The sequence below is a fragment of the Ambystoma mexicanum genome, chromosome 13 (assembly GCF_040938575.1).
Source record: "Ambystoma mexicanum isolate Mex_15411 chromosome 13, UKY_AmexF1_1, whole genome shotgun sequence".
Classification (NCBI taxonomy): Eukaryota; Metazoa; Chordata; class Amphibia; order Caudata; family Ambystomatidae; genus Ambystoma; species Ambystoma mexicanum.
In genome coordinates this window covers 49,620,475-49,646,758 of record NC_090938.1, presented here as the reverse complement: position 1 = coordinate 49,646,758, position 26,284 = coordinate 49,620,475, and the positions used below count along the sequence as shown (strand labels likewise).

General features: G+C 44.5%; 1 protein-coding gene across 1 annotated transcript in view; it reads left to right on the top strand.

Moving 5' to 3' along the window:
• SLC26A9 (solute carrier family 26 member 9) overlaps positions 1-26,284 on the top strand; it is a 501,176-nt gene that overhangs the window by 236,851 nt on the left and 238,041 nt on the right. The gene's annotated exons all lie outside the window — the stretch shown is intronic.

The window sequence follows — 26,284 nt, the reverse complement described above, 5'->3', positions numbered from 1 at the left end:
TGAGGAGGATCTCAGTCTTGTTGGAATTTAGACAAAGATTGTTGGTGGAACACCAATTTTGAATAGCGATTAGGCAATCAGAGATGAGGGAAAGAGTGGAGGTGTCTCAGGGAAGCCTGGAAATGGGTTGGGTGTCATCAGCATAGCACTGGATATTTGAGCAGAAAATGGAAATGCAGTAGGCGAGATTTGCCAGGTATTGGTTGAAAAGCGAGGGCGAGAGGTTAGACCCCTGGGGAACACCACAGGTAGAGAGGGAGATAGAGGATAAGAAGGGCCCATGTTGTACCTGGGAGGGTCGATCAGAAAGTAGAAAATGCACATGATGCAGAAAATACACAGAATATGTTTGAATGCAGACAAAGCAAAGTACAAATTCAACACCCAATAAGAAGAATGTTCGAATTCAGAGAAGGCAAAGTACTAAGGCAACGTTTGTGTGAACTCAGACAAGGCACAGTAGAAAGGCAAAACCCAATTCGAGCACAGATGCATGCATAGCCAGTTTTGGGGAGATGGGACGAAGTTTGAGCAAATACGTTTGAATAAATATTACCATGGAGGTATTTCAAAGAACTGTGAAACGCATAAGAAGTCCTGGCAGGTGAATACCCCAGGCAGCTGAAGTTGAATCAAAGAATTGTGAAACACATAAGAAGTCCTGGCAGGCAAATATCCCAGGGAGCTGAAGTTTTATTTAAGAACTGTGAAACACATAAGAATTTCTGGCAGACGAGTGCACCAGGGAGCTGAAACTGTATAAAGATACCTGGCAGGGGAGTATATCAGGTGATCTGAAAAATCCTAAAGAGAAGTGCCGGCAGGTGAGTATACCAGGCAGTTCAAATTGGTATAAGATTCCTGGCAAGGGAGTTTACTAGGTGATCTGCAAAGTTACAAGAATGTCTAGACTGTTACAGAATATTTTAGTTGAACAAGAACTTTGTGAGTCCAGTGATGAAACAAAGCAACTGTTGGTTAAAGAAACATTTTTGCCATCCTGTTTAATCCAGGGCAAAGGGACCAATCTCTGGATCCAAGAGTCTTTACGCTGCAGAACATTTTCGTTGGAGCCATTCTTATACTTTTGGTTTTGAACACTTTTTCTAACATCAAGTTAAAGACATTACTGTGTACCCTTTGTTGTTTTGTTTGTAGTGTGAGGGTCAGGATAGAACCTTTTGGACATTAGAACGGCTTTTCAGTTACTGACATCCTGACCCAGACAGATCCTTAATTTAGTTTATAGGGAGGGAATTCCTCTTTAGACTAGAGCAAGAGAGGCGTTTTCCCAACCCATTTTTATTAATAAAGTGTCTTTACCCACAATTGTGACAACCTTGTGTCCAGCTTTCAGTTTTGACCCCTCACAACACTTGCAAGGGCTAGATACCGAAAGAAAGGCAAAGGTGTCCTATGCTCCGACATCCTTATTGAAGAGTGCCGTGTCTTTGCTGTCTCCGTCAACCGGGTCGACTATGACCACATAGGCAATCCTTTAATTTGAGGGCTGGTGATCGTCAACATCGTCACTGTCGACTGGTCATGTCCGTCGAACGGCAAGACTCTGTTGATGAAACTTAAGTCTTTGTCCCCCAAATCCTCTTCTACGACTTCGTCAACAGCCAAACCATTGTCAACTTCAGCCACAAAGACTCCATCGACAACATCAACCACCAGAACATCTTTGCCAGTTTTCCTCTGGAAGACGGCCCTATCAGCTACGGCTGTTACCGTCTCCCCTCTGACTACGGCCGCTTCCAAGGTGACCCTGCCTCCTACATCAGCCACAACTGTGGCTGTGCTTCCCACGCTTACTTCACCAGGATCCCCAGTGATTGACTTCTTCCCTATGGGATCCATAATGGGGAAAGATTTGCCTTCAGCACTCAATATTCTCTGTAGGCCTACTAGCACAGTGCCGGCCCGCACTGTGTCACTGGTGAGGCCTCCCAGGTTTTCACCCCCTGATCTGTTAGTTCAGGCATCCACTGTGATGAATCCCGATTCCCTGGTGGTTGTCTCCTCCCCCATGGCCAAGGTAAGGCACTTGCTAACTGATCCTGACACTGGGGGTGGTGTCAGGAAGGAGGATCATGGGGGAGGAGATGAATGCCGGGGAGAAGTGGTGACTCCGACGGGAGGGACGCAGTTTTCTTCCCCTTTTTGTGAAGAGGAAAACCTAATTCCAGTGTCTTTGATGGCATACTGTTATGTAACATCTAATGTTTATGATGTTTGTACTTTAAATGCTACTGTTCAGCATTGTAACTTAGAATCAGTTGAAACTTCCACGGACTCCAAGTCCCAGAAAGCATCAGGTACTGAGACAAGGAAGAGGAGAAGGAGTCCTTGTGGAGGAATTATGACATCAAGGGTAACATGCAGTCTAGTTGTCAAGATCCTAGTCAGCTGCGCGGTACATTTAAACCTCAAAATCACCTGCAGCTGACAGAGAAGGGGAGAGGAGGAAGGCTGCAGGGTGCGCAGAGCGAGTCCAGAGGCAGAGGCAAACTTATGGAAAAGAGCTGTGTGGAGAGCAGGAAACGTTGGCCAGTAACAGACTGGTGGTGTTTGGGGACCGGAGAAGGGGAACTCCGGTGAAGTTAAGGTTGAACGGTGCGCCGTGGGGCCAGGGAAGATTTGGTCCTGCAGAGCTGTGCTAGTTCTGTCAGCGAAGGACTCAGGAGCCGATGCGGAAACCAAATGAGACTCTGCCAATGAGCTGAAGCTTGCCCAGAGAAAACTCCTAACAGCAGCCGCACAGTGAACCGGTGAGTCAACCTAGACTAGTACGGGGCCCTGGGATGTGCAAATACATTAAAGAGTATTTGGGAAGCATTTTTGAATACCAACCAAATAGAACTGAAAAGAGAAGGCGAATATGGTACAATTCTCCTGATATGAGATGTCTGTAGAGGAGCAGGTGGATAAGTCATCCATAGGTCCCACCCCCTTCACCCCATCATACCACCCTGTCATACTGGAATAGCAGAAGAAGAGCTCTATGTGCGACGCCAGGTATCATCCCAATACCACATAAAGTGTATGAGAGACGATATGCACTCAGACAACTGTATCGAACATACCCACGCACTGAAAGGGTGGAAGGACGTCCGCACACACCATTGGACATCATAGAGCTATAAGTGAAATCTGACGAGGGCAGGGTGACGTCATGAAGGAAAGATACTGACACATACTGAAACAATATGAAAATACTTAAGAAATAAACATGTAACTGAAGTATCAAGAGAAAAATGTAGTAAAATATATGACAAAATCATACATGTAAAGAAGATAAAGTAACCTGCTGACTAATAAGTGTATATACGAAGAAACGCAAGGTAGACGAGACCTATAGAAGCTTGCTGTAGAGGAAAGCATAGCGTGTCTAGTGCGGCCATAATGGAAAGATGGATGCCGGACTCGTATTAAAACCAGTCAAACTACCTCAGAGACAGACCAGGGCTGCAGACTCAAGAGACGCTGGAAGAAAAGCTTTGTGTGAGGAACAAAGAAGAGTCTATTGGCCTGGGATCAAGGATGCTATTTCAAGGAATAATTGCAAGGCACAAGGGGAGTCAAAAGGATAAACCATGTACGTAAGACATATTTCACTTCGATTAAGTAAATATGAACACATCTGCAAGAGCCAAGTATTGGGCAAATTAAAGAAGCAAAAGCCTATACAAGGTAGAGTGAGCAAGTCTCTAGAGGCTGAGAGGAGTAATCACAGCCAGAAGAATTGAATTAAATAGCAGTAAATAGAAGTTCGAAATGGACAAATTCGTGGTCTCCTCACACATGATTCAGAATTAAAAAACCAAGGGCTATTCATTAAGCTCCAGGAGAAGATAATGGTGTACCTGCACTCTCTTAAAAATACCAGAAAAGAGAACAAGCTGCAAGGTCAACTACAAAGGAGAAGTCTTAGCTTAGGGCCGGACCGATGAGCGATGATGGACTAATTTGGAAAGTGGGGGAGTAGTTTGACTTTACTCTTGGCACCTGGGTCCATTTTGTCTGTGCTGCTAACGATCTGAAAGTCCAAGGTTGGGAAAGCATGCCAACCAATCAGGGGGTCTATGTAGCAACATGCTATATATACAATGTTGCAAAAACCAACCTGCTGCAATGTTTCCGCCATAATCAGTATTATATGTATTTGGAGGTAGTTTGAAGCAGGCCTAACAGAAAAGGGGGCAGCCAATAATGTTACTAACATGTATACATCCTATAGGTACATATGTTCACTTAACCAATCCCCCCTTCCATAGGTCTGACAGTTTGCCACATAGGATGACGTCATAGGTGACTTCCATTGAGGTATAAAACCTTTGTATAATCAGGTTTGCGGGTGAGTGTGTGGACTACAGCTTGTTGTTCGCAAGATTGCCCTACTTTATTTTATGCTGATAATAAAGTAGTACTTTTCCTTATTCATTCAGTCTGTCTGGTTATTTGGGTCCAAGATCATTATTGGTCATTGCATCTAGCACATGAGACACTTCAGGGTGCTAGAGCACATTTTGGTAACAGTGTGGATGGTTCTGGTCTAATCTTATGCCCGGATCTAGACTCTCGGACTCTTGATTGCTTTTGCCATTAGCCAGAAGACAGTGGAGCTTTCTGTGGAGATTGGCGCGTAAAACACACCCGTGAGAAGGATCAGTATCAGTTGGAAGGTGCCCCTTTGAAGGAATTCCTGTCTGGTCCCTGCAGATGCCCTGCAGACTAAAGGCGAACTGGTCGACTGGGGAAGATTTAATGCCGAGGGACTGGAGCCGAGCCACAGATGTAAGTACAATATCGAAGGTGGCAAAAAAGGGGGAGGGACTGTATTGTAAATATATGTATAGAAGTAACTGGATTTTTGGGGATTAGAAAGACGAGAAATCGATAGCTAATTTTCCTGGTTCCAAGAGTGGTGAAGGTTATGCACCAAAACTCCAAGTAGGAGTATTAAGGATTCCTGAGGCAACGCCAAAAGAAGAGCGTGTTTCAAACTCCAAAATGGGGTAAAAATTGAGATGAGATACATTTTCTAGAGATAGTAAAGGAATGCATACACAGAAAATTAAAAAGTGCACATGTGTATGGCGTTATAAAAATGAAGCACATGTGAAACAAAGACTACCCGCTTCTCCTGTATTTTACCAATATTCAGACCATATACAGTAACTTACAGATGACCTATGTCATCAGATAGCTAAACAACTCAGAGCCTTTTCAATTGTGTGAGGAGAACTTTGAATTTATTTCACAACAATAGTTTCCTCATTACATAATCTTTTCTCTAAACACATAATTGACAGCATATTTATCACACATGTAAATACAAAAATTGTTCTTCATGTGTGAGTATACAAAAAAACACAGACTGGCTTTCTCATCGTTCCATCTGGTCATGAATTCTACAACAAAAAAGTTTTCTTCCCAAACATATATGGCTTGTTATTAAACACCTTTGTGAAGAGCGATTGAAAAACTCAGAGAAAAATCGGATATTTACGCACTGTATGATCTTACTAAACCAGGACATTTAACATCAATGGTCACTTTCTGGTTTATACACCATTTATCTATTTTTATACAGAGAAAAATGTATCTATAACTATCCTATATCACCATCTCTTCATTGCTATTGTACGTCTCTTTGAAGTAATGAATGTCTGTTACTTCTATATATTTGTGGCTCAGATTGGATGTATTTCAAAATAATGTTTCGACGCACTGCGTTTTGGCCTATTATCATAGGATAAACCCCATCCTCAAGATGGTTTTCCTGATGTTTTTGGAAGGCCTTCGTCAGGACAGATGATGGTTGCTTGGATGGAGTTTTAATCTTCGAACCCTTTGTTTGACGTACTCTACAAATATTAAAACAGGATCATGAGTTAAATTAGCTGGTAAACTTCATTGATTAAATACAATTAGTCACTGATGAATCTGGTTTACTGACCTTATTTGCTAGACAGGCACAGGGACAGTATTCTTGTGGGTGTCTCATTTAATGGGACCACGATTTTATACTGTTGAGGAAAACATACAGGGTATATTTTTATGACCTTAGGGAACTTATTGTATAGATCCTGTTTTTGTACCTGCATGACTCGTTTTTTTAGTTCTCTTCTTAAAATTGCTGTACTTTCTGTTATACTCCTACGTCCCGTCCCCATTCCTCCATACTTATGGGACATCTCTCCGTCCTGTGGGACGGGACCAGAGCACTTTGTAAAAAGCATCCACATTTTTTTTCAAAAATGTGTCCCTCCTCTCTTTCCTGCGCGGGGCCCGGCACGCGGCCGTAACCCGCCCATCTTGGCTCCGTCCCGTGCATCACCCATCAGTCCTTTTCTCCGCACGATCGGGTCCGGACACACTTGCATCCTCGGAAGACTTTCTTCCCTGTTTTCCTCTCTGGCTCTCGCTAGCGTTCGTTTACTAGTCTGTCTATGTCTTTTAAACTAGATTTTCCAGACTGTTCATCGTGTCACCGTCGCTTCGCGAGGGCGGATCCCCATCCTCTTTGTTTAGAGTGTTTGGGTCCGGAACACCGTTGGGACTTCTGTTTTTACTGTGACTCCCTTTCGGTCCGGGCACTTCAACGTCGGTTGGATCGGTGGGAGGAGGTGTTCGGACGACTCCTCCTCATTTTCAGGCGTTCATCGACGAGAAGAAAAAACGCCCGGTAAGTTCTTTACTTTTCGGGGCATCCTGGCCGGGGGATACCTTTCCGGGTTCCTCTCGGGCCGGGAGGGGCGTTGATCGCTCTGTTACCGGGGTTCGCCCCGAGGTGCCTATTGGGCCTAATAATTCTACCGGGGTTTTCTCCGAGGGTCTCCGTAAGGGGCCTGTGTTCACCGGAGTACGCTCCCAGGCCCCTCCTGTGGGGGCTGTTTGTAGACCCAGTTCTACTGAGTCGTGGGGTACCGGAGCTTGCTCTGAGGCAGCTCTTTTGGCTTCCCTCAAAAACAAAACCGGGTGCGCCTGAGGCCTTGGCTGGGCTTGAGGTTACCGAACGGATGTTCGAGGCCCGTGCCGATAAGGCTTCTACCGGGCCTAGGTCCAAGGTCCCTCGTACAGAGGCTAAGGCTACCAACAGTTCTGAGGGGCCGAGCAAGGCCCTGTCGGTGAAAGCGGTTGCTCACCGTTCCCGCTCTTGTGGTGACACCAGATCTGTTGAGGGGGCAAAGAAGAAAGTTTCTTCTTTTACCGGCAGTGCCGAGGCCCTTCCTTCGAAGGCTCAGTTGGCGGTTGGTATGTCGCAGAAACATTCCAGGCCTCATAGTACCGGCTCTGCCGAGGTTCCTTACCTTAAGGCGAAAATTAAGACCCCTGACCCATCGACAGGGACCCCTGCCTCACTTCCTCACGTGCCGCAGTTCCCCTCAGATGCGGACAAAATGGCGGCCGTTCCCGCCACAACCACGGTGGCCATTTTAGGTACTACCCCTACAACTACGCCATCGGCCCCTGGTGTAGGGTTCGGTCCTTTGGGTGAACCTAAAGTCCCTTGTGCGCATCCTTACAGGCCGGTTTATGATTGGAACGCCCGGATGCCTCTTCCGCACAATGTTTTGTTGCCCGCGGGAGCGGCTCCCTTGATTTATGTGGATACGTCGGTGGAGGGGCCGGTGTGGCACCCTTCCCCGTTACGTTCCTGGATTTGTCCACCTCATGAGAGGCCTCTTCAGGTTCTGAAACAATCTCCTGAGGACGCCTTTTTCGGTAAATTTCAAGCGCTTATGCGCACCGACCCCATGAGGGAATATCTCAAAGGGCTTTTCAAGGAGATATGTCCACCTGCGGCTCCGGCTCCACCCGTTCCGCCGGTGGTCCTGCCAGCGCCTCCCTCCCCAGTGGACAAGGCAGTGCCTGACACGGCTCAGCAGGATCCTGACCTGTCAGATGACCCTCAAGGCGAACAGGACAACAAGGACCTTCCCCGCTCTATCAGAGCTTTCCATGACCGGTTGCTGGACATGATGAGTTTCTTAGATGTTCCGGTGCCCGAGGCACCCGCTCCGCAGGAGGGCGTGCTTTCTGGGGCATTCACCTTGTCTCCTTTGGAGCGTACCGGCGTGTTCTTGCAGAAGGACGTTCTGGCCGAGGTCCGAAGAGTTTAGGAAAAGCCACACTCTGGACTTTTTGTCAATAAAAAGATTGACGCGAGGTACAGGCTGCATTCATCGGAAGAAGTGGCCTTGTCGTCTTGTCCGCCTCCCTCCTCCACAGTGGTGGCTGCAGCTACGTTGCAATCCAGGCCTGCAGCATCCTCCTCCGCAACGGCTACTCAGGTCTTGGGAAAGGAGGACAAGCTCCTGGACTCCCTAGGGATGAACATCTTTGCCAATTCGCCTTACAGCTCAAGCAGGCCAATGCAGAATTGATTTTGGCGGGAGCTAACATGCGGATGTGGAGAGGTCTGTCGGAGTTTGAGGAGCGCATTCCGGTCGAGAAGTTGGAAGATTTCAGAGGGGGCCTTTCCGATGCCTGGGTCTTGGCCTAGGATCTCCTGGAGGCTGCGGCTCATCACTTAGACACCTCGGCTCGGGGCCTGATGCTTGGGGTTGATACCTCGCGGCAAGCGTGGCTGCATGCCACTAAGTTTTCAAAGGAAGCGCAAGACAAGGTTCTGGACCTTCCATTCGATGGTAAGGAGCTTTTTCACTCTTCTACTGATGTAGAGCTCACCAAAACCAAAGATAGCACTCAGACGGCTAAATCATTGTCTGTTCTGGTTAAAGCTCCTTTCAAGTCCCAAAGACCGTTGTCGCAAAGTCGACCTTCCTCTGGTTTTAGGGGCTTCCTCGACTGCAAATCTCGCAGAGTGGATACTCCTGCGGGGAATAACCGCCGTAGACAACAGCGTATGCGGTTTTTCTCCCACTCCTCAGCCTCCTTATCAGGTTCAGGTGGCACCGCCACCGATAAGCCTGCCAAATGAGGGTTTTCGGCGCTCGCACGAGACCCCGGTGGGAGGACGCATTGCCTCTCATTGGGAGGCGTGGCAGACCATCACAGAAGACAGATGGGTCTTGTCAGTCGCTCGAGCGGGCTTCCGCTTACCTTTACCTCCTACCCCACCCCTCAACCCTCCTTTTCAGCTGTCGGGCTCACCCTCCCTTAAGGCCGAGGTTCAGAAACTTCTGCACCTCAGAGCTGTGGAACCCGTTCCCCTTGGGGAGCAAGGTTTTTTTTTTTACTCCGGCTGTTTACAGTGCCCAAACCCAACCAGGCTGGCCTGCGCACCATCCTAGACCTTTCCCAGTTCAATCTTTTCCTACCCCAAGAGAAATTCAAGATGATCACGCCCGGCCAGATTCGCTCCTCTTTGCAGATGGGCAATTGGCTCAGCGTGGTGGATCTTCAGGATGCGTACATGCATATCCTGATTTGGAATCCACACAGGAGATACCTCCGCTTCTCTTTGGGAGAGGAGCACTTCCAGTTTCGGGTGCTTCCTTTTGGCCTGAGCTCGGCGCCGCGTGTCTTCACAAAGATGATGTCGGTGATTGCAGCCTATCTTCGTCTCCAGGGTATCCATGTGTATGGACGACTGTCTCCTATGCAGCCCTTGTCCGTTGGCAGCAGCGGGCAACCTCCAGTCTCTCCTTCAGCTCCTGTTCCATCTTGGGCTGTCTGTGAACTGGCGGAAATCCTCCATGACGGTCTCACAGGACCTGACTTTCCTGGGTTTTCGTTGGAACACGATCGACTGCCGAGTGTATCTGACCGGGGGCAGAATGGCGGATCTGTTGGCCACGCGTCAGATGTTTGCGCAGTCGGAGAGCATGTCAGCCTGGTGGTTCCAGAGGCTTCTGAGCCTCATGGCTTCGTGTGTACTGGCTCTTCCTCTTGTTCGTCTCAAAATGAGACGGACCCAGATGACTCTTCGGAGTTCCTGGCGTCAGGCTGTCGACCCGGATTCCAAGCGGATAATGATTCCGGATTCCATGAGAGTGGACCTGGACTGGTGGTCATCTCTCAGCAACCTGTCAGTGAGCGCAGGGTTTCAGGACCCAGCCCCCATGGTGACGATCACGATGGACTCCTCCCTTTTGGGGTGGGGTGCGACGTTAGATCTTCTTCAGGTCTCGGACCTCTGGTCGCCTCAGGACAAGCCCCTGCACATAAATCATTTGGAGCTTCTGGCAATCTTTCTGGCGCTCAAGGCGTTCAGACCGCTCATTGTCAACAAGGTGGTCCGCATAAGAACGGGCAATGTGGTATCAATGTATTACATAAACAAGCAAAGGGGAACAAAGTCTCCCCCTCTCGTGGACCTGTCCATCCTGATTTGGGAGTGGGCCGTGCTTCACGGGGTCTGGCTGCTTGCAGTGCCCATCCCGGGCCAGCTGAATATCCGTGCGGATGCCCTCAGCTGGCGGATAGTGGTCAGCTACGAGTGGGAGTTGAAGGCGGAGATCCTCTCATGGATTTTCTCGCGTTGGGGCACACCGGTGGTGGACCTCTTCGCCACGTCGGTAAACAAGAAGCTTCCTTAGTAATGCCTCCAGAGGGGGGCTGGGAACCTCCTCTCTCTTGGGGACGCTCTCGAGATTCCATGGCACAACATGAGAGTTTACGCCTTCCCGCCTCTCCCCCTAGTTCATCGAGCAATTTGGAAGTTGAAGAACTCTGTCAACTGTTCTCTTCTACTGATAGCTCCGTGGTGGCCGGCCAGGTTTTGGTTTTCAGAACTTCAACACCTGTCGGTGTGTCCGCCGATCAGGTTACCAGTAACTCCCGATCTTCTTCACCAAGGGGAACAACTGATGTGGCACCCCTCCCCACAATCGCTCAACTTGGCGGCATGGTGCCTGAGTTCAAGTCTCTAGAGTGTTTGGGCTTGTCTGCGGATAAAATGCGCATTATCCAGGCAGCCAGGAAACCCTCGACCAGATCCCAATACAAGAGTAAATGGCTCAGGTTCTGTCATTGGTGTTTGGAGAAAGAATTGGACCCGAGGGTGGCAACGATTGACACGGTGCTGTCCTTCGGATCCTCCCTAGCAGAGTCAGGGGTTCATGTTCTGTCTTGCAGGACTTATCTCTCAGCGGTTTCCGCTTACCTCTCTACAGACCGGTGTTCTTATTCTCTAACTAACCCGGTGGTGAAGAGACATTTTGCTGGCTTGACACACATCTACCCTCCGGTTCGTAGTCCGCACCCGCCTTGGGACCTAAATGTAGTTCTGACGGCGCTGTGCCATAAACCCTTTGAGCCAATGGCTACGGTTGACCTCAGGTACGTGTCCTGGAAAGTGTCCTTTCTGGTCGCCGTTACGTCAGCGAGGAGAGTGAGTGAGCTCCAGGCATTGTCGATGGAGCATCCTTTCTTGATCTTTCACAAGGACAAGGTAGTCCTTTGGACAAACCCAGCTTTCCTACCAAAGGTAGTGACCGAATTCCATCTGAATCAGTCGATTTCCCTTCCGGTCTTTTTTCCGAACCCTGCCTCGGAGGCGGAAAGGGTTCTACACTGTCTGGATGTCCGAAGAGCTCTTAAGTTCTACCTGGACAGGACTTCCGAGCTTCGGAGTTCTTCCCAACTTTTTGTGACCTTCGGTAACCCTCAGGGCAGGCCGCCGTCTAAGGCATCTATTTCCAGATGGATTGCCGCCTGTATCACGGAGTTTTTAACCGACCAAAAGCTGAAACCTCCTAAAGGTATCCATGCACACCTGGCGCGGGGCAAGGCAGCCGCGGTTGCTTTTCAGAAGTATGTTCCCTGGGAGTCCATCGCTAAAGCGGCTACTTGGGCCTCCCCATCTGCTTTCTGTAAGCATTACTGCCTCGATATGAGCTCTAGAGCTGACGCTCAGTTTGGCCAGGCTGTGCTGAAGAACCTGCTTCAGTAAGGGGTATTTCCATCCACCCATAGTTCCTGTAAGGAGTGCTTGGGAATCTCCCATAAGTATGGAGGAAAGGGGACGGGACGTAGGAGTATTACCAGGTTACTCACCGTAGTGACCACCTTACTCCTAGTCCATTGTCCCCTTTCCTCCATATGCCCGCCCGCCGTCCCCTCTAATAAGGTTCCTCTGTTATTGCTAATGGGTCTTTGACCCTGCGATAGAAAAGGATTGATGGGCGATGCGCAGGAAAGAGAGGAGGGACACATTTTTGAAAAAAATGTGGATGCTTTTTACAAAGTGCTCCGGTCCCTTCCCACAGGATGGAGAGATGTCCCATAAGTATGGAGGAAAGGGGACTATGGACTAGGAGTAAGGTGGTCACTACGGTGAGTAACCTGGTAATAATTCTTGATTTGAAATTGGTCCAATGTTTGTCACATAAGTGAAGGCCACCACAGAGACACTGAGTTCCTCTTCTCCATCTGTAAACTGTGAGAAAAAATGCGCCTGTACCTGCACTCTTTTGCGCCAGATTAGATGGATGGCAAAATTTGAAAAGAGCCGTTATATCTCCAACAGAAATTTTTATTAGTTTGATTTGTTTAATTTTTAGCCCCTCTCAGATGACACGTTTTTCGGCCTATATACTGTGCCTTTTTCAAATCCGGGCCTTTTTGTGAAGTTCCAATTCACCCAATGGTGAGTATGATTCTTGGGACGATTGGAGCAAGAGCATTAGAATTTGTAGAGGTGGGATTGAACCCAGGAATTTAAAGCTCTACTCATCACCAACGGATGCTGATAAATTTATATTTACACTTAAGCTACTGGATAAGACCAGAATCATACTCACCATTGGGTGATTTGGAACTTCACAAAAAGGATGTGGATCTCTATGTTGTTAAGGCATAAACTTGCCTGCAGATCTATACGGCTAGCAGCTCAGGCATTATATTCAAGGTTTACATTTCCATGCCGTGTGCATGATGTACATGCTATTATTTAACACAACAATGATATGTTCATCGCAGATTTTACACCACTCCTGCATGGGAGTGTGTATTTCCTCGTTCTGCGCTGCAAATCATGGCTTAAATAATGTTGTTTCATATGGTTTCATTTTCGTTTTCGTATATTTTTAAGAATATTTTTATTTATATTTTTAGCAACTTCGTAGTAGGCTATGCCGGTACTTATACCAGACATTTGCGCCTGACATCGCAAACTTATATATCGATATCTTTGAAGATATGTTTATCTTCAATGATACAAATCCATTTAGACATCGTATGAAGAACTGGAATCGCTACATTGACGATGTCTTCACAATCTGGATGGGACTAAGACATGAACTGGACCAATTCAAGGACTGGCTGGACACGCGAGACCCTTTTCTTAAATTCACCATGGTGGCAGATGAATGTGCTCTTCCATTCCTGGACCTAATGATAAAAAAGAGGGTTCCAGATCCTTACAAACTACGCTATATCGAAAACCAACCAATAAGAACTCTTTACTTCATTTTGGTAGCTACCATCCACATCATCTGAAATTTAATTTACCGTACGGCCAGTTCCTCCGTATTAGAGGAAACTGCTCAAATATCCAACAATTTGAAGAATATGAAACTTACCTGACTGTCTGTCTAAAACAACGAGGGTACCCACAAAAGAAATGCGAAAAAAAGAGCGGAAAACAACTTGTGAGAGACCTGCTTAACAAAACACACTAGGGTCCCAGATGAAAAACTGACATGTGTTACAACATACAGCCCAAATAGCACTGCACTTAAAAAGAGCATATTGAAACATTGGCCACTTGTCAAAACTCCCGTCTTTAACCCTTCCAAACTGGGATTTGCATTTAAAAACACCAACAATTTCAAGCAAATGTCAGTTCATACTTAAAAAGATTAACAGAAACCTAATAATAATCAACCCACATTGTGGGCACTTCCGCCTGTAATAGGTCATTATAAATGTGGACAATGTTTTGTATGTGATTTGACAGCTAACACCAACTGTATTGACCTTTATAAGATCAAATTGAACTTAAATGAATTTACAAATTGTAAAACCCCATGGGCAGTTTACGGAATAAGATGCCCATGCAATCTTTGGTACATAGGCAAAACAATAAGACCTGTGCAACAACGCATATGTGAGCACTGCTCCTGTTTGAAAGACTAGGTACCAGATAAACCTTTAGTAGATCATTTTGCACATAAGAAACATACACACACAGATTTCAAATGGTTTGTGATTCAAACTGTCAAAACAAAGGCCCTCATTACGACCCTGGCGGATTTTTTCCGCCATCGGCGGACTTTTCCGCCATGGCGTAAAGTCCGTTTACGCCATGGCGGATGGCGGACTTACCGCCCCATTCCGAGGTCGGCGGGGCGGTAAGTCCCCATTGACCCATTTACCCTTCCCCATTCCCATTTCGGCCCCATAGGGCTCAATGGGAGTGGGGAAGGCGTTAATTACGCCACAGTACATTACGGTGGCGTAATTAACACCAAGGTCCCATAGCGCCATGGATTTTTACGCCCGCAAAAAGCGGGCGGAAAAGTGACCATGGCGCTATGGGAACTCGTAGTTGGCGGTAAGGGGTCGGCGCAGCTAACGCTGGCGCAAACCCCTTACCGCCAGGGTCGTAATGAGGGCCAAAGACTTGAGGAGGTGACAGAGATTTGGAACGCAAAAGGCGGGAACAAAAATGTATCCAGAAACTGGACACTGTAAAATCGGCCTAAACGCAGTCGTAGAATAGAGCCTGTTCTTTTAAATATACCATCTCCAAATGAAGGGCAGAAGAAAAGATCTCTGCACTTAGATAAGAACACCGACAGAACAGAGTAGACACAGGCTCTTTTAATCGACCAGTTTGACGTATATCAAAAGATCGATTGTATTCAAAAGAAAAATATCTGAAAGTGAACAGCTACTTAGTACATGTAGTGGTTGCACTCTTAACTAAGTTGTGAACTTAGCATAGCTGGAATTAGAAATGGTTTGGCTAAAGTGTTTATGCGGATACCCCGATGGGTGACACCAGAAGTGGAAAACATAAGCACTTGTAAATTAAATGAATAATCGTGTTTGGGTACGTCAGAAGTAGATCACGTAAAGATTGTTAACCATAATGAACAATGGGGAAGAGGACAAGAACTATTGTGTTGATGTACACAGATGAACACTATGTAAGACACATATTTCAGAGAAAAATGCTAACTAATGATGTTATATTTCTTATAGGGGGGGCACAAAAAATGGTCTGCTTTTGTTGTAAGAAATTATGATGGTTTTGTAAGAAGGAAATAATGTAAACATTAGTCTGTGAAATGTATCACCATCAATGTCCAATGTATTATAAAGTCAAATGTTCACACCGATATAATGCAAGTGTCCTCAGAAATACCATAGACATCAAGTATATAAAATAGGACTTTGTGACGTTTGTATAGGGAACGTTAGAAATATGTGCAGTTTGAAGTGAAAGACATGATAATTAAAGTTACACATTCTGTAAGCTTTAATAATATTCATTTCACTGATCTAAAAACAAGAGATACCATCGCTATAATTAGAATAGTGCGTGAGTCCATATGACAGCCTTTACAATAGAAGTATAGTACACACAAGACGTGAATGATCGGCTGAATTGCCTCCAAGATGGCGTTCTAGCCGAGTCCTCTTTCTAGCTCGAGCACCTTCACAATGAACTACTACTGGGTGGCCCCTTTAAAGGGACGCTCCTGTAGCAAAGCGCGAGAGATGTGCTGGCACACAGCGCATGGAGCGAACCAGTTTTTTTAACAAAGGTAACGCACATCTCGGGTATGCTTAAATGCGATGGAAAGGGAACTGTGTTACCCAAGTACCGGCAAAGCATACTACGAAGTTGCTAAAAATATAAATAAAAATATTCATTGTTGTGTTAAATAATACCGTGTACATCATGCACATGGCGAGGAAATGTAAACCTTGACTATAACGCCTGAGCTGCTAGCCGTATAGATCTGCTGGCAAGTTTATGCCTTAACAACATAGAGGTCCACATCTCTGATGAAATTGGCCGAAGTACAATATGCTACCTTTATTTAATTTGAAAACACGAATTGTACAATTGAAATGCAGCAGCATTGTATGGATAAGCAAGTGTTTAGCTAGCTTATTGACGTTGCCACAGAAAATTGCACCTGTTGTATTGAGTCAAATAAGGACTTATAGAGCCATTGCTGCTATATCCGATGCACAATGCCAATCAGGGAAATAAAAGCCCCGCCCCCTTTCCTTTTTTCATCTATAGGAAATTAACCTGAGGACAAGTACACCGACGAAAATATCTGTGACAGGTGAATCCTCACCAACTTTAGAAGGTATGCTCTAACGCCCTGAAAGGGGGTATAATAAACGGACATAATAGCAAACCTTAACTCTGGTATTTAACTCTGAGATCAAGTGTATCTATGTTAAAACCAAAAAGATACCCTGTATGTTTTCCTCAACAGTATAAAATCATGGTCCCTTTAAATGAGACTCCCACAAGAATACTGTCCCTGTGCCTGTCTACCAAATAAGGTCAATAGACCAGATTCATCAGTTACTAATTGTATTTCATCAATCAAGTTTACCAGCTAATTTAACTCATGATCCTGTTTTAATATTTGTAGAGTACGTCAAACAAAGGGTTAGAAGATTAAAACTCCATCAAAGCAACGATCATTTGTCCAGACGAAGGCCTAACAAAAACATCAGGAAAACCTTCTTGAGGATGGGGTTTATCCTATGATAATAGGCCGAAACGCAGTGCGTCGACACATTATTTTGAAATACATCTAATCTGAACCAAAAATATATAGAAGTAACAGACATTCAGTACTTCAAAGAGACGTAGAATAGCAATGAAGAGATGGGGGTATAAGATCATTATAGATACATTTTCCTCTGTATAAAAAAAGATAAATGGTGTATAAACTAGAAAGTGACCATTGATGTTAAATCTCCTGGTTTAGTAAGATCGTACAGTGCCAATACCTGATTTTTCTCAGAGATTTTCAGTCACTCTTCACAAAGGTGTTTAATAACAATCCATATATGTTTGGTAAGAAAACTTTTTTGTTGTAGAATTCATGACCAGATGGAACGATGAGAAAGCCAGACTGTGTTTTTTTGTATACTCACCCATGAAGAACAATTTCTGGATTTACATGAGTGATAAATATGTGGTCAATTATGTTTTTAGAGAAAAGATTTTGGAATGAGGAAACTATTGTTGTGAAATAAATTCAAAGTTCTCCTCACACAATCGAAAAAGCTCTGAGTTGTTTAGCTATCTGATGACATAGGTCATCTGTAAATTACTCTATATGGTTTGAATATTGGTAAAATACAGGAGATGGGGTAGTCTGTTTTTCATATGTGCTTAATTTTGCGTTCACCCTATTATAACACAGTCTCCTCGAAAACCAAAAACATTGGATTCTACACATATCCCAGGGGTTATAAATATGTCAGTATAAAACTTTTATTGTGTCTGGATTAGGAGATAATTAACCATAGTAAACAATGAAGGTGATCATCAGATTTTTAAATCAAGAGATTGACGTCAATCAGAAGGGTAAAATCAAAGGAGAAAATCAAAGGAGAAAAAGAAACAAATAAAGAAGTGATTTATAAAATATCAATAATAAAACAAGACGGTTAAAACTGATAGAAAGTGTAAATGAAGGAATAAAAAGAACATGAATGCATAGATTTTTAAAGTGGCTACAAAATATATTTTTTTTGTAATATGCAGCGATTGATGTTACCTGCCCAAATTAATCAGTGTGGTATAATAGATCAAATAAATAAAAGAATGAAAGATCGGGAAAGTATTGACAGTCGAGATTGACTTGTCATCATGGGGGACACTCCCCTTTTATACCTATGCAGGACATCGCTGAGATATACACCCCGAAGATAAGGCAGTATCACGCGGAGTGGGTCAGAGGCACGACTAATAAAACACGTATGCCCTGGCCTCAAGAGGGTTTGTTGTCAAAAACAGTATTGTGACATATGACAACATATTTACATGCTACATATAAGGGGAAGAAGTTACAGAAAAGGTTGGCCGTTTTAGAGTTGTGCAAGATGTGAGTGAGAAAGAAGATCCGCCTGAGAAGCAATGGATTTTAATCACCATAAAGAGGATGATATAACGCTTTGGCTCCTCTTTCCTCTTCTGAAAACAAGAGCGCAGATACTGACGAGCAGGGTTTTTGTCTTTTAAAGGAATTGAAAGCAGCATCATGGTGTCTTAATCCGACATATGAGCTCCCCGCTTATAACAGTGAGGATAATGGTGAAGAGAGCAAAAATAGAGAAGGCAAATATATATCAACACGTGACGAAAGTAAACAGCTTGATCAGAGAAACGACAGGCACGATAGACAGCTGGAGATAGAGGAAGAAGCAAGGAGAAAAAGGCAAGTGAAAGACAAGACTAAAGGAGTAACGATAGTACAGAATGAAGGGATTGGAGGGCAAATATTACACAAGCTAGATGATAAGGGCATTGATGGGGTCCGAAAATTAGAAGAAAGAGAAGAGCAGTAAAAGAAAGAAAGAGAACATGAGAGAGTGCACAAAGAAGAGAATAAAAAGAGAGGAAGTTAAAGGAAGAACAAAGAAGGTATGAGGCATGGAAAGAGTAGGAGAGACTAGAAGAGAAGAAACGAGAGGAGATAGAAATTCAAATTTGAAAGTACGTAGGTTGTATGAGGAAGGCATGGCATCAAGCAGTAGACAGCCACAATGGATACAAGTTTTCAAAAACCTTTATTTACACTTTCGATTGGGACATTAGAATTCCTAACTGGCCCTAACTCCAAAATGTGAGTAATCTCGACCATTAAACAATAACAAATTTGTCAAAGTCAGTCTGGTCACAATAAAAAGGCCTGTACTAAGAAAATCTAACCTTGCCCTCCTTCTTAGAATAACAAATGTGTTAAGGGCAATACAAAATAAAAATAATGTCTCAAAAGAAAATGTCAGAATGGCTTCAGCACCAACTCCCTTCCCCAGGTTCAACCTCATGGGGTCTAGAGAGTCTCTAAAAAAAAACAAACGATGGGTGAATAGTACAGTTCTGTCAGTCTTGCACACTTTGGCTTCTTGGTACTTGTGATTCTCACTCTCTTTCGTTTGCCCTCATGGCCTTTTCAAAAGTTCATGTGTAATATCAATGCCTTGGTATTTGTAGTTCTTATTCTCTTTTAGTTTCAAAGTTCATATTCAACACCAGTTGCCTCTAGGTACTTGTAGTTCCTATTTGTAGTTTCTTATTGTTTTTCACTTGCCTTCTTAGCCTTTTTTCCAAAGTTGTTATATTTTGCTTTTGCTCTCTTGGCATATTTCACAGTTCACAAATGTCACTGTTATTCAACTTTCTTTCTTAATCACGGTTCCCTTTGATCTCTGCTTGTAATATCTTTCAAAATTCATAACAATTCACAGAGACTTTGGAATGTGCGACTTCATCTCGCAGAACCACTCTGCTACTTTGCATCCTTGTCTTTCAACAATTGTTCTCTTCATCCGCGTTTTATTGGCGCACGTGCAACCTTCAACTTTCAATTTACAGTCACTCTCTCTTTAACATCAACCAGACTTTTGTTTCCCGCGATAACTCACCAGCTATGTTAATTGGATTTCTTTCTGCTCTTTCCTGCAGCTCAAGGCCGTTTTCCTCTGCTTGCTCGGCCTCCTGAAAGCATGGAATTCTTGCCTAGCTTTCTTTTGATCCTCTCAACTGTCGATCAGCCCGATGGCCTTGCCCCTTCCACAGCCTGGTTTGCATCAGCCTCAGAAGAGCTGTTCCTTCTCGTACCCTGCCTCGTCAAAGTGTGCCTGTGGGCACCACTTTTTATCTTCACAGGGAGTGTTAATAAGTGGCAGGTGTACATTGTTAGAGCTACGTGCCTGACTCTGCCGGCCCCAATACAGGGACAGGGCCAATGCAAGTCAGGGGAGGTAATCCTTCTGACCTCATTCCTCATCTTCCTTGGTGCAGTCCTTTTATCATGACAAAGTGGGGAGGAATTATGGGAGTTCTAGTTTCCCATACAATAAGCAGGGATAGGGGTTAAACAGGTTTTGGAAAAAGGGGGATACCATGTCTCATCATTGGGTGCTTCTCCCCCGCTCCCCAAGGACCATATACCCAGGTGATGCTCCCTCGCTTGTCCACCCCCAGGGTCGGGATCCAACAGAGATAGCCTTTCCCTGGCCACCTTAGTACAGGATACCTGGGGACTAGGTTTTGAAAAACCCGCTCCGGTTTTTCACAGTTGCAAAGAAGGCAAGAGGGAGAAGAGTTGATAGAGATGAGGAGAAGCGAAGAGGAGATGAACATAAGTAGGCAACTAAAGGTTGACAAGATAGATAATCTATTTAATAGAAGCATAGTGCCTGATCAAAGCACAAGAACGATATGAGGAAGAGTGAGGGTCACAACAGCCCCGTAGGGAGCTGCAAGGAATACCAAGAATACAAACATGGGCTGACGAGCATGAAGCAGAAGACATAGGGAAACGGTTTGGGGATTTATATAGGCTAATGAGGGATAAAGATGGGTGTAAGACCAAAGAGAATGTTGAAGGAACTTTTTTGAGGGAAACAGGAGGTACGTCAGATGACGTTATAACAGATGAGCACAGAACGCTGTCGTTAGGTAGACTAGATCTTGATGTTGTGAAAAGGGATGAAAGCCATACAAGCTGGGCCATAATGATGTCAGACGAAGAAAGGGAAGAAAACGAGAAAGTGAGACGAGAGGGCTCAGGTGGTGTTTCGAAAGAAAAAGTGGTAAAATGGTCAGACCTAGAGGACCCTAAAGAAAATACATCAGAACCAACACCATATACTGAGCGACCACAACAAGCAGGGGATGCATCTATGCCTTATGTGAGCAGATTAAGGTCACTACAGGGACAGAGACAAATGGGTGAGACTAGTCCCACCTGGGAAACAAGAAGTGTAGGTGGGTATGCTTATGGATCAGGGTTTTCACAATTCCAATTATTAGAGATAGGAGGAGGGTGTCCACAATATATTCCATGGCTACAAATGGATAAGAATAATTTGAAATGTAAATTACCTAGTTTGACTTCAGGAGCAGGAACATTTATTCATGAGTTAGAAAGAATGACAGCAGGAATGACATTAGCAATAGGTGACATAAAAGGCCTGCTGGCAGCTATTCTAGAAGTGAGGGCTGACGACATTTGGAAACAAGTAGGGTATGCAGGTGTGACTGCACAAAACACAACACATGATGGAGCGCCATTTAATAATTACAGAGCAGATGTGTGGCGGGCGTTCAGAGTACAATATCCTGATACATCAGATATGGTTGTGATTATGACTAGGAAAATGGGAAAGGATGAAGATCCTGTTGCCTTTATTCAAGATATTCAAGAGAGATTGTGTCTTGAGAAGAAAGAACCGTGGGACAAAACACTGCCATTATTTGACCACATTTTATGCCAGGGCCTGCCTGGGCAAGTGAAAAGGCAGATGAAGAAACAGGTAGCGATGGAAGCTAAGCCATGGCCAGAAATACAATTGACTATCGTGCACCAATGCCGATTGTTGCAGGAAAAGAATAGGAAGGAAGCTGAGAGTAGAAAGCAGAAGGAAGCAAAGTTAATTCAGAAGAAATTGTCAAAACTAGCCATAGAGTGAGTGGTATAGACGAATGGTGAAGGTGTGGCGACACAAGAGATGGGACCAGGGCAGCAGAGTAATGTAGTATACTCAGGATCAGAGTGGTTATAGTTTTTGGCCAAGAGGAAGAGGGAATGGACCTAGGGGAGGATGAGGTGGATTTCAGAACCCTCATGGAGGAGGAGGATTTAATGGACAGCAGCTGCAACAATGTTGGAATTGCGGAAGGATAGGACATGTAGCCAGAACATGTAGAAGTAGAGGGCGCATGCAGGAAAATTGGCAAGCTCCAAGAGAGGGGATGGGCTATGTTCCACAATATAATACAGAACCACAGGAGTATTATGCCCAGGATCACAGTCAGAATCAGACGTGTGCGCGGCAACCACAGCAAACACAGCAAGTTCCATTACAAATGCACTCGTCACAAGGGCAATTACAGCAAGCGCCTATGCAAACACAACAGATACAAACTCAGCAGGCGCAGACACAACATGCCATGGTACCACAATGCAACATGAATACAGGTGTCCCACAAGCACCCGCACCTAGATTAGGGAGTGTGACCGCGGTAGGCTGAAATCCTTTCACAGGTACAGGGATGAATTGATATGCACAATAGGACAGCCCACAAAGCGACATTATGTGTTCCGTACTGTCAGTGAAACCGGACCCCCAAGAGGAACCAAGGGTCAACGTAAAGATAGAAGGTAACACATTTTCAATCCTCGTAGACACTGGAGCAACTTGTTCCTTTGTCCGTGAGAGAAAATACCCAATGTCAGGTGTTGCCATGAATGCGCAGGGATTCTCTGGGGCGATGAGTTTATTTCCTTTTACAGACGAATTTCCAATCTCTATAGGAGAACATGACATGTCAGTGCCATTGTTATATTCTCGGCAAACACCAGTTAACATATTAGGGTGAGACTTGCTGACAAAACTTAACATGAAGATATCTTTAACTGATGAAGGAATAGTGTGCTCTACTCCAGGGATACATTACATGAATGTGAAAGAATTCATATTAGCCTTTACAGGCCAGAAGGTATTACGTGGAGTTCTTGTAGATACAGAAGTATTTTTGTATTGAGTGACTGTTTTATTATCGTGGTTACCCAAATTGATAGGTAGAATATTGAGAATACCTGAAGGGTTTTTGTTAAGACCAGAAATACCTATGGATGATGAAGAAGGACAAGTTATCCCTTTAGAGCTAGAAGCAGTGGTCATAGAGGAAAGGGTGGTTGTCCATGGAACATATGATGAGGGAAGAGGATGGAGAGTAGTGTTAGCCCTCAGTGAAGGATATAGATTGACAGACTTGACAGACAAAGAGCTTTTAGGGATGATTATTCAGATGATGAATTAGTATTTTTCATAAGTCTCACTTATTGGATTAAAGTGAAGGATAGAGAAATATTGCAGAGAATGGAGATGGTAAAAAAGAAACTGTCATTTTTCCAGGAAGACTTGAAAGTGCCAAATATTTTATGGACTGCAAGTCCATGTGACGTCGGTTTATTGACAAAAGTAGGAGCAGTTAAAATCAAGCTTAAAACAGGAGCAATTTTTTCATGAGTAAAACAATATCCCATGTCCAGAGCAGCGTATGAAGGTATATTTGAGACCGTTTATGCTTCAATGAAGCAAGGAATATTAGTGCCCTCTGAGTTCCCATGTGACACAGTTGTGTACTCAGTGAAGAAATAAACTGGAGGGTCATGGAGATTTATTCTGGATCTCCGCCCCCTAGACAATATTGTTGAAGCAGAATTTCCTTTAGTTCCAACTCCTGCTACAGTATTATCTATAATCCCATCCAAGGCAAAATATTTTACAGTTGTAGATTTAAAAAACGCGTTCTTCTCAATTCCCCTCCACGAGGACTCATAAGATTTTACTTCATTTTAATGGAGAAATATCTGCAGGAAACTTACTTGTTTGCCCCTACGGTACTGGGAGTTCCCCTCAATCTTTAACCAGGTCCTCCAGATGGATTTCGGTAATGTTCAGCTCGAAAGTGCAATAATTCAGTATGCAGATGACATTTTAAACAGAAGAAAGATGCAGAGAAGACTTGGTTCGACTCATGACCATACTAGCAGAGAAAGGATACAACGTAGACAAGGAAAAGCTACAATATTGTCAGGAAGAAGTACTGTACATAGGACAGTTAATCTCTCAAGAATGGAGAAAAGTGAGACCATAAAGAGCAGAAGCAATCATGAAGATTTCAGAACCTAGAACAGTGATGGATATGCAACAGTTTTTAGGCCTATGTAATTATTTCTGGTCCTGGGTTTTCTATTATAGCAAATGTATTCAACTACTAAAGGGCTCAAAGAAGCACAGGTAGACAAAAGTAAAATAATGTAGACAGGTGTAATGACTGAAGGATTTGAGGGATTAAAAATGGCAATCAGTACATCCCCTGTGTTAGGAATTCCAGATTATCATGAAGAATTCTATCTATTTTCCCATTCAAATGGAGACATGACAGCAGTCCTTACACAGAAAAAAACATTAGGACAGGGACATAAACCATTGGCTTACTACCTTGGGATGTTAGATCCAGTTATGAAAGGGCATTACCCTTGCGACCAAGCTTTTGCTGCGGCTGCATTTGCCATTGAAAAGGCTTCAAGTATTACAATGGGGTGTTCAGTAACATTATTTGTTGAGCATGCAGTATATGCTGTTCTAGAAAAACCCAAAAGTACATGGACCACACAAAGAGCATCAGGGCACAAGCTATTTTGTCTCAAACCCTGCTATCAAAATTGTTAGATGCAGAATAGTGAATCCAGCAACATTCATAGCAGAACCAATAGGGGAGGATGATTATGTACATGACTGCACAACGTATACTGAATTTTATGATAACATTCTCTGTGTTAGAGAAAATGCTCTCTGGGGGGGCATTTTCTTTATTGATGGTTCTTCAAAAATGTATCAAACAACTGACGAAAGGCATACTGGATCAGCAGTAGTGAAGCTGAACCGAGAGGGTGAATTTGAAGCATTAATGAGTGCAAGGCTGCCCTCACATTGCTCCGTGCAGGCAGCAGAATTAGTGGCGCTTATTGCTGCACTCCAAAGATGCGAGGATGAGGAAGTGACAGTGTACTCTGACTCCACCTATGTAACGTCAACTGTACACGCAGGATTGTCACACTGGAAAAGGAAAGGCTTCTTCAGGCTGACAGCACTCCAGTGCAACATGCGGCCCTATTGGATAAGCTTATTAGACATTAAGGCTCCCATTGACATTGCAGTCATAAAATGCGCAGCGCATACTAAAAGAACAGACATGCCTTCTCGTGGGATCGAAGCCGCAGTTTTAGAAGGCAAAAAGGCGGCATATTTCCGAAATATTTCTGATTTCGAACTAAGAAGTGTTAAACAAATTACAGGGTGGTGCATGTTGGTAAAGGAGGGCTTAAACATGCTATCTATTTTTCAGTTAATTGTGATACAAGGGCGAGCCTCACAAGAGGAGCAAGACATATAGAGAAAACAGGGGTGTTATTTATCCCCCACTGAGGAAATCTGGAGGCAGGATAGCACTGGAATACCAGTAATGCCTCTAGCATTATTGAGGGCAGCGCTCGAGCAGCTTCACTACCCCACACATATGATTCGAGAGTGTCTTGCTGCTACAATTACAGAAGATTGGTTTTCACCAAATGTTAGGACATGTGGCACAGTTTATTGTAAATTGCATCGTGTGCCACAAAAGCACTGCAGGGCACACTTTGCAAACAGTGAGAGGAGCAATCCCAAGACCCAATGGCCCATTTCAGCATCTACATATAGATTATGTAGATTTGCTGCAGACAAGCAACGGTTATAGGTACATTCTGGTAGTGGTATGTCCCTTTTTCAGAGGGATCGAGGAAGGTCAATGTACATACCCCAATGCCACATGCTCTGCCAAGTTTCTCATGCATGAGGTCTTTCCAAGATGGGGTGTGTGCGTGGTCTTGCGGTCTGACAATGGACTGCATTTTGTAAATGAAATATTTGTGAGGAATTCGACCATCTGCACAGTGGTTGTGCACTTGCCTCAGCTTTTTTGAAATTTTAAATGAAAGTGAAGGATGGTAGATCAACCTCTGGAAAATGTATGGGGCTAATGTCATGACCCTTGCTCCTGGCCCTCACTGGCAAGTCAGCCTTCCAGTTAGGGCCAGGTCAAAGGCCTTAAAACCTCATCCAAGACTCTCTTGGAGTCAGTCCTGGCATAACCATCATGAAGACCAACATTAGAATGGGACTATTTACTTTCGACTATTTAACTTTGTGGGGTTCAGACAACATGGAGCCACACACATAGCTCAGTTACAAGGAACTGAGCTATGCGGTCTAGTCTTTTGGGTGTGGCAGAGATAAGCCTGATGTTTCTTCCACGTTACCAAAATTGGACAAGGAGTTTAATAATTTGCTTGTGTGTCCAATCTGTTTGGATCCCTTCTGGTGTACTTGTTGTGACTTGACTGTCGTGTAGTCAGGAGAGACCTCTGTCCACAAGTGCCGCACAGGGATGAGCAAAAAGACTCCTTGTGCAACCCTTGAGGCCACAGGTGGGAGATGTTCTTCCTCTGGAACCGCAGACCCTCAGAAACCCCGGACCACTGCAAAGAAAGCACCGGTTAAGTTATGCGCCCAACAACCACCACTAGTCAATACAATA